Here is a 9,857-nt window from a genome sequence, read left to right as displayed (position 1 = left end):
GCCTGGGGAAGCGAGCATAGAAGCCAGACTTCTGTGTTTACAAGTGACAGAAGAGCGGTAACAGTGAATATGGCCAACCCGGGGCCTATATAAAAGGTAGGGGCCTGGAGCTGCAGCTCCAATAGCCCCTACATTAATCTGGCCCTGAGGAGGAGGACGAGGTAGCCAACACTGCTTCTTTTCACAAATTTTAAATGAGGGTACACCCCAAAAGAGTGAGAAAGAGCAAAAATGGAACAATGGGTGGGTAAGGTCGGTATCCATTGCTATTCTGCATAAGGTACGGAAAAGTCCCGTGGGATCCATGCCTGGTTCATTTTAATGAACGTGAGCTTGTCCACATTGTCTCTGGACAGGCGGCTGCGCTTGTCTGTTATAACGCCCCCAGCCGTGCTAAATACCCGTTCAGATAATACACTGGCTGCAGGGCACGCCAGCACCTCCAAGGCGTAAAGGGCAAGCTCAGGCCATGTGCCCAATTTGGAGACCCAGAAGTTGAAGGGGGCAGACCCGTCATTCACTACATGTAGGCGTGTGCACACATACTGCTCCACCATGTTGGTAAAATGCTGCCTCCTGCTAAGACGTTCCATCTGAGCTGCTGGTGCTGCTGTTTGTTGTGGCGTGCTGACAAAGCTTTTCCACATTTCGGCCATGCTAACCCTGCCTTCTGAGGTGCTGGCGGTGCCCTGGTTGCGTTGGCGACCTCCTCCTCCTCCTCCTCTGCCTTGTGCTTCCACTGTGGCCCCGCTGTCAGATGGGAATGCCAGCAGCATGGCGTCTACCAGCGTGCGCTTGTACTCGCGCATCTTGCGATCGCGCTCCAGTGAGTGAATTAAGGACGGTACGTTGTCCTTGTAACGGGGATCCAGCAGCGTGGCCACCCAGTAATCAGCACAAGTTAGAATGTGGGCAACTCGGCGGTCGTTGTGGAGACACTGCAGCATGTAATCGCTCATGTGTGCCAGGCTGCCCAGAGGCAACGAAAGGCTGTCCTCTGTGGGAGGTGTATGGTCCGTGTCCTCTGTATCCCCCCAGCCACGCACCAGTGATGGCCATGAGCTGGCCTGGGTGCCACCCTGCTGTGAACATGGTTCCATCTCCTCCTCCAGCTCCTCCTCCTCCTCATCCTCCTCATCCTCCAGAACTGTGCCCCTGCTGGACAATTGCGTCCCTGGCGTTTGCGTGTGCAGGAACCCACCCTCGGAGCCCCTTGCGAATGACTGCCCTGAAAGCCTTGGAAATGTTACCTCTTCATCCTCCTCCTCCTCCTCATCCTGTGCCACATCCTCTTCCATCATCGCCCGAATTGTTTTTTCAAGGAGGCATAGAAGTGGGATAGTTAAGCTGAGAACGGCGTCATTGCCACTGGCCATGTTGGTGGAGTACTCAAAACAGCGCAACAAGGCACACAGGTCTCGCATGGAGGCCCAGTTATTGGTGGTGAAGTGGTGCTGTTCCGCAGAGCGACTCACGCGTGCGTGCTGCAGCTGAAACTCCACTATGGCCTGCTGCTGCTCGCACAGTCTTTCCAGCATGTGCAAGGTGGAGTTCCACCTTGTGGGCACGTCACATATGAGGCGGTGAGCGGGAAGGCCGAAGTTACGCTGCAGCGCTGCCAGGCGAGCAGCAGCAGGGTGAGAACGCCGAAAGTGCGCACAAACGGCCCGCACTTTCTGCAGCAGCTCTGACATATCGGGGTAGTTTTTAAGGAACCTCTGCACCACCAAATTCAGCACATGCGCCAGGCAAGGGATGTGCGTCAAACCGGCTAGGCCCAGAGCTGCTATGAGATTTCGCCCGTTATCGCACACCACCAGGCCGGGCTTGAGGCTCGCTGGCAGCAACCACTCATTTGTCTGCTGTTCCATGCTCCTCCACAACTCCTGCGCGGTGTGTGGTTTGTCCCCCAAACAGGCAAGTTGTAAAACTGCCTGCTGTCGTTTACCCCTGGCCGTGCTGAAGTTGGTGGTGAAGGTGTTACGCTGTCCGGATGAGGAGGCGGTAGAGGATGAGGAAGCGGAGTAGGAGGAGTTAGGAACAGGAGGCAAACTGAAGCGCCCTGCAATCCTCGGTGGTGGAAGGACATGCGCCAAATTGCTATCCGCCTCAGGCCCATCCGCCACTGCATTTACCCAGTGTGCCGTTAGGGAGATATAACGCCCCTGACCGTGCTTACTGGTCCACGTATCCGTAGTTAGGTGGACCTTGGCACAGATGGCGTTGCGCAGTGCACACCTGATTTTTTCCCCCACTTGGTTGTGCAGGGAAGGGATGGCTTGCCTGGAAAAGTAGTGGCGGCTGGGCACGACGTACTGTGGGACAGCCACCGACATAAGGTTTTTAAAACTGTGCGTCTCCACCAGACGGAATGACAGCATTTCAAAGGCCAATAATTTTGAAATGCTGGCATTCAGGGCCAGGGATCGCGGGTGGGTAGGGGGGTACTTCCTCTTCCTCTCAAGTGTTTGGGAGATGGAAAGCTGAACGCTTCCACGGGACATTGTGGAGATGGTTGTTGGTGACCCAGGTGGTGGTGTTGCTGACAGATCGTCTGTTTGCGGGGTGGCAGGTGCCGGTATCACTACAGATGTGGCTGGAGCGGCCGAGACTGCAGCAGAAGAGGAAGCAGGATGAGCCAGAGACGTTTCTTGGTTTTGAAGGTGTGTACTCCACTGCAGCTCGTGCTTTGCACTTAGATGCCTGATCATGCAGGTTGTGCTCAGGTTGAGAAGGTTCATGCCTCGCTTCAAGCTCTGATTGCACAGGGTGCAAACCACTCGTGTCCTGTCATCAGCACATTTTCTAAAGAACTTCCACGCTAGAGAACTCCTTTGAGCTGACTTTGGTGCGCTCGTTCCCTTGCTGCGTTGGGCAGTAGCGGGCGTAGTGTCTAGGGCACGGCCGCTCCGCTTCTGCACCCTGCTCCCTCTTCTGCTGTGCTGGTGGCTCTGTGCGACCACCGCCTCTTCCTCCAAACTACTCAGTTCACCTGCATGACGTTCATTCCATGTGGGGTCGAGGACCTCATCGTCCTCCACATCATCTTCCACCCAGTCTTCACCCCTGCCCTCCTTGTCGGTCTCCACAATGCTGAACGCCGCAGCAGTTGGCACCTGCGTTTCGTCATCATCGGAGACGTGCTGCGATGATCCTTGCATGTACTCATCTTGAGAAATAAGTGGTTGGGCATCGCTGCACTCAATCTCTTCCACTTCTGGGGCAGGGCTAGGTGGATGGCCCTGGGAAACCCTGCTGACAGAGTCCTCAAAAAGAATAAGAGACTGCTGTATGGCTTGGGGCTCAGACTGCTGGCCTGATTTGCAAGGGGGTGAGGTGAAAGACGGTTGGACATTGGCTGCAGGTGCCAACTCTGACCTTTCTGCAGTAGACTGGGTGGGAGACAATGTGAAGGAACTGGAGGCACTGTCAGCAGCAAACCAATCTACTATCGCCTCAACTTGTTCTGGCCTCATCACTTCTAGGGGCGTTTGATGCCCTACCAAATACTGATGCAGGTTCTGTCGCCTACTCACACTTGAGGAAGGTGTTTCACTTGTGCGTGTAGCTGGCACAGATCGACCATGTCCTCTCCTTGCAACAGGAGCTCTACCAGCAGCACCACGACCCAGGCCACGGCCCTTATTTGACGGTCTCCTCATATTTCTGTAATTTAAGATCTTGCCCTAGAAAGGTTTTTATTGAATAGCGGAATAGAAAATATGATCCAAAAAAAGTGTATGTATATCACACGTACACAACCACACTAGGCCCCAATTACTATTGTTTGTACCCCTAAAAGGCTAGATGAGGAGTAGGGGGAGTATGGAACAGGCAGCACCCTCAAACCTTCAGAAGTATGAGATGAACCCCAACAACTTGGAAAGGTGGATCTCTCTCACACGTACCGACACAGACTATCCCGCAATTCAATTGATCCTCAAAGGTTTTTATTGAATAGCGGAATAGGAAATATGATCAAAAAAAGTGTATGTATCTCGCACGTACACAACCACACTAGGCCCCAATTACTATTGTTTGTACCCCTAAAAGGCTAGATGAGGAGTAGGGGGGGTATGGAACAGGCAGCACCCTCAAACCTTCAGAAGTATGAGATGAACCCCAACAACTTGGAAAGGTGGATCTCTCTCACACGTACCGACACAGACTATCCCGCAATTCAATTGATCCTCAAAGGTTTTTATTGAATAGCGGAATAGGAAATATGATCAAAAAAAGTGTATGTATCTCGCACGTACACAACCACACTAGGCCCCAATTACTATTGTTTGTACCCCTAAAAGGCTAGATGAGGAGTAGGGGGGGGTATGGAACAGGCAGCACCCTCAAACCTTCAGAAGTATGAGATGAACCCCAACAACTTGGAAAGGTGGATCTCTCTCACACGTACCGACACAGACTATCCCGCAATTCAATTGATCCTCAAAGGTTTTTATTGAATAGCGGAATAGGAAATATGATCAAAAAAAGTGTATGTATCTCGCACGTACACAACCACACTAGGCCCCAATTACTATTGTTTGTACCCCTAAAAGGCTAGATGAGGAGTAGGGGGGGTATGGAACAGGCAGCACCCTCAAACCTTCAGAAGTATGAGATGAACCCCAACAACTTGGAAAGGTGGATCTCTCTCACACGTACCGACACAGACTATCCCGCAATTCAATTGATCCTCAAAGGTTTTTACTGAATAGCGGAATAGGAAATATGATCAAAAAAAGTGTATGTATCTCGCACGTACACAACCACACTAGGCCCCAATTACTATTGTTTGTACCCCTAAAAGGCTAGATGAGGAGTAGGGGGGGTATGGAACAGGCAGCACCCTCAAACCTTCAGAAGTATGAGATGAACCCCAACAACTTGGAAAGGTGGATCTCTCTCACACGTACCGACACAGACTATCCCGCAATTCAATTGATCCTCAAAGGTTTTTATTGAATAGCGGAATAGGAAATATGATCAAAAAAAGTGTATGTATCTCGCACGTACACAACCACACTAGGCCCCAATTACTATTGTTTGTACCCCTAAAAGGCTAGATGAGGAGTAGGGGGGGTATGGAACAGGCAGCACCCTCAAACCTTCAGAAGTATGAGATGAACCCCAACAACTTGGAAAGGTGGATCTCTCTCACACGTACCGACACAGACTATCCCGCAATTCAATTGATCCTCAAAGGTTTTTATTGAATAGCGGAATAGGAAATATGATCAAAAAAAGTGTATGTATCTCGCACGTACACAACCACACTAGGCCCCAATTACTATTGTTTGTACCCCTAAAAGGCTAGATGAGGAGTAGGGGGGGTATGGAACAGGCAGCACCCTCAAACCTTCAGAAGTATGAGATGAACCCCAACAACTTGGAAAGGTGGATCTCTCTCACACGTACCGACACAGACTATCCCGCAATTCAATTGATCCTCAAAGGTTTTTATTGAATAGCGGAATAGGAAATATGATCAAAAAAAGTGTATGTATCTCGCACGTACACAACCACACTAGGCCCCAATTACTATTGTTTGTACCCCTAAAAGGCTAGATGAGGAGTAGGGGGGGTATGGAACAGGCAGCACCCTCAAACCTTCAGAAGTATGAGATGAACCCCAACAACTTGGAAAGGTGGATCTCTCTCACACGTACCGACACAGACTATCCCGCAATTCAATTGATCCTCAAAGGTTTTTATTGAATAGCGGAATAGGAAATATGATCAAAAAAAGTGTATGTATCTCGCACGTACACAACCACACTAGGCCCCAATTACTATTGTTTGTACCCCTAAAAGGCTAGATGAGGAGTAGGGGGGGTATGGAACAGGCAGCACCCTCAAACCTTCAGAAGTATGAGATGAACCCCAACAACTTGGAAAGGTGGATCTCTCTCACACGTACCAACACAGACTATCCCCCAATTTAACTGATCCCCAAAGGTTTTTGATTAAATAGCGGAATAGAAAATATGATCCCAAAAAAGTGTATGTATATCACACGTACACAACCACACTAGGCCCCAATTACTATTGTTTGTACCCCTAAAAGGCTAGGAGTAGGGGGAGTATGGAACAGGCAGCACCCTCAAACCTTCAGAAGTATGAGATGAACCCCAACAACTTGGAAAGGTGGATCTCTCTCACACGTACCAACACAGACTATCCCCCAATTTAACTGATCCCCAAAGGTTTTTGATTAAATAGCGGAATAGAAAATATGATCCCAAAAAAGTGTATGTATATCACACGTACACAACCACACTAGGCCCCAATTACTATTGTTTGTACCCCTAAAAGGCTAGGAGTAGGGGGAGTATGGAACAGGCAGCACCCTCAAACCTTCAGAAGTATGAGATGAACCTCAACAACTTGGAAAGGTGGATCTCTCTCACACGTACCAACACAGACTATCCCCCAATTTAACTGATCCCCAAAGGTTTTTGATTAAATAGCGGAATAGAAAATATGATCCCAAAAAAGTGTATGTATATCACACGTACACAACCACACTAGGCCCCAATTACTATTGTTTGTACCCCTAAAAGGCTAGGAGTAGGGGGAGTATGGAACAGGCAGCACCCTCAAACCTTCAGAAGTATGAGATGAACCTCAACAACTTGGAAAGGTGGATCTCTCTCACACGTACCAACACAGACTATCCCCCAATTTAACTGATCCCCAAAGGTTTTTGATTAAATAGCGGAATAGAAAATATGATCCCAAAAAAGTGTATGTATATCACACGTACACAACCACACTAGGCCCCAATTACTATTGTTTGTACCCCTAAAAGGCTAGGAGTAGGGGGAGTATGGAACAGGCAGCACCCTCAAACCTTCAGAAGTATGAGATGAACCCCAACAGCTTGGAAAGGTGGATCTCTCTCACACGTACCAACACAGACTATCCCCCAATTTAACTGATCCCCAAAGGTTTTTGATTAAATAGCGGAATAGAAAATATGATCCCAAAAAAGTGTATGTATATCACACGTACACAACCACACTAGGCCCCAATTACTATTGTTTGTACCCCTAAAAGGCTAGGAGTAGGGGGAGTATGGAACAGGCAGCACCCTCAAACCTTCAGAAGTATGAGATGAACCCCAACAACTTGGAAAGGTGGATCTCTCTCACACGTACCAACACAGACTATCCCCCAATTTAACTGATCCCCAAAGGTTTTTGATTAAATAGCGGAATAGAAAATATGATCCCAAAAAAGTGTATGTATATCACACGTACACAACCACACTAGGCCCCAATTACTATTGTTTGTACCCCTAAAAGGCTAGGAGTAGGGGGAGTATGGAACAGGCAGCACCCTCAAACCTTCAGAAGTATGAGATGAACCTCAACAACTTGGAAAGGTGGATCTCTCTCACACGTACCAACACAGACTATCCCCCAATTTAACTGATCCCCAAAGGTTTTTGATTAAATAGCGGAATAGAAAATATGATCCCAAAAAAGTGTATGTATATCACACATACACAACCACACTAGGCCCCAATTACTATTGTTTGTACCCCTAAAAGGCTAGGAGTAGGGGGAGTATGGAACAGGCAGCACCCTCAAACCTTCAGAAGTATGAGATGAACCCCAACAACTTGGAAAGGTGGATCTCTCTCACACGTACCAACACAGACTATCCCCCAATTTAACTGATCCCCAAAGGTTTTTGATTAAATAGCGGAATAGAAAATATGATCCCAAAAAAGTGTATGTATATCACACGTACACAACCACACTAGGCCCCAATTACTATTGTTTGTACCCCTAAAAGGCTAGGAGTAGGGGGAGTATGGAACAGGCAGCACCCTCAAACCTTCAGAAGTATGAGATGAACCCCAACAACTTGGAAAGGTGGATCTCTCTCACACGTACCAACACAGACTATCCCCCAATTTAACTGATCCCCAAAGGTTTTTGATTAAATAGCGGAATAGAAAATATGATCCCAAAAAAGTGTATGTATATCACACGTACACAACCACACTAGGCCCCAATTACTATTGTTTGTACCCCTAAAAGGCTAGGAGTAGGGGGAGTATGGAACAGGCAGCACCCTCAAACCTTCAGAAGTATGAGATGAACCCCAACAACTTGGAAAGGTGGATCTCTCTCACACGTACCAACACAGACTATCCCCCAATTTAACTGATCCCCAAAGGTTTTTGATTAAATAGCGGAATAGAAAATATGATCCCAAAAAAGTGTATGTATATCACACGTACACAACCACACTAGGCCCCAATTACTATTGTTTGTACCCCTAAAAGGCTAGGAGTAGGGGGAGTATGGAACAGGCAGCACCCTCAAACCTTCAGAAGTATGAGATGAACCCCAACAACTTGGAAAGGTGGATCTCTCTCACACGTACCAACACAGACTATCCCCCAATTTAACTGATCCCCAAAGGTTTTTGATTAAATAGCGGAATAGAAAATATGATCCCAAAAAAGTGTATGTATATCACACGTACACAACCACACTAGGCCCCAATTACTATTGTTTGTACCCCTAAAAGGCTAGGAGTAGGGGGAGTATGGAACAGGCAGCACCCTCAAACCTTCAGAAGTATGAGATGAACCTCAACAACTTGGAAAGGTGGATCTCTCTCACACGTACCAACACAGACTATCCCCCAATTTAACTGATCCCCAAAGGTTTTTGATTAAATAGCGGAATAGAAAATATGATCCCAAAAAAGTGTATGTATATCACACGTACACAACCACACTAGGCCCCAATTACTATTGTTTGTACCCCTAAAAGGCTAGGAGTAGGGGGAGTATGGAACAGGCAGCACCCTCAAACCTTCAGAAGTATGAGATGAACCCCAACAACTTGGAAAGGTGGATCTCTCTCACACGTACCAACACAGACTATCCCCCAATTTAACTGATCCCCAAAGGTTTTTGATTAAATAGCGGAATAGAAAATATGATCCCAAAAAAGTGTATGTATATCACACGTACACAACCACACTAGGCCCCAATTACTATTGTTTGTACCCCTAAAAGGCTAGGAGTAGGGGGAGTATGGAACAGGCAGCACCCTCAAACCTTCAGAAGTATGAGATGAACCCCAACAACTTGGAAAGGTGGATCTCTCTCACACGTACCAACACAGACTATCCCCCAATTTAACTGATCCCCAAAGGTTTTTGATTAAATAGCGGAATAGAAAATATGATCCCAAAAAAGTGTATGTATATCACACGTACACAACCACACTAGGCCCCAATTACTATTGTTTGTACCCCTAAAAGGCTAGGAGTAGGGGGAGTATGGAACAGGCAGCACCCTCAAACCTTCAGAAGTATGAGATGAACCTCAACAACTTGGAAAGGTGGATCTCTCTCACACGTACCAACACAGACTATCCCCCAATTTAACTGATCCCCAAAGGTTTTTGATTAAATAGCGGAATAGAAAATATGATCCCAAAAAAGTGTATGTATATCACACGTACACAACCACACTAGGCCCCAATTACTATTGTTTGTACCCCTAAAAGGCTAGGAGTAGGGGGAGTATGGAACAGGCAGCACCCTCAAACCTTCAGAAGTATGAGATGAACCCCAACAACTTGGAAAGGTGGATCTCTCTCACACGTACCAACACAGACTATCCCCCAATTTAACTGATCCCCAAAGGTTTTTGATTAAATAGCGGAATAGAAAATATGATCCCAAAAAAGTGTATGTATATCACACGTACACAACCACACTAGGCCCCAATTACTATTGTTTGTACCCCTAAAAGGCTAGGAGTAGGGGGAGTATGGAACAGGCAGCACCCTCAAACCTTCAGAAGTATGAGATGAACCCCAACAACT

Source organism: Pelophylax lessonae, assembly GCF_965119305.1.
Source record: "Pelophylax lessonae genome assembly, chromosome: 1".
Lineage (NCBI taxonomy): Eukaryota > Metazoa > Chordata > Amphibia > Anura > Ranidae > Pelophylax > Pelophylax lessonae.
Note: the sequence above shows the minus strand (reverse complement) of the source record.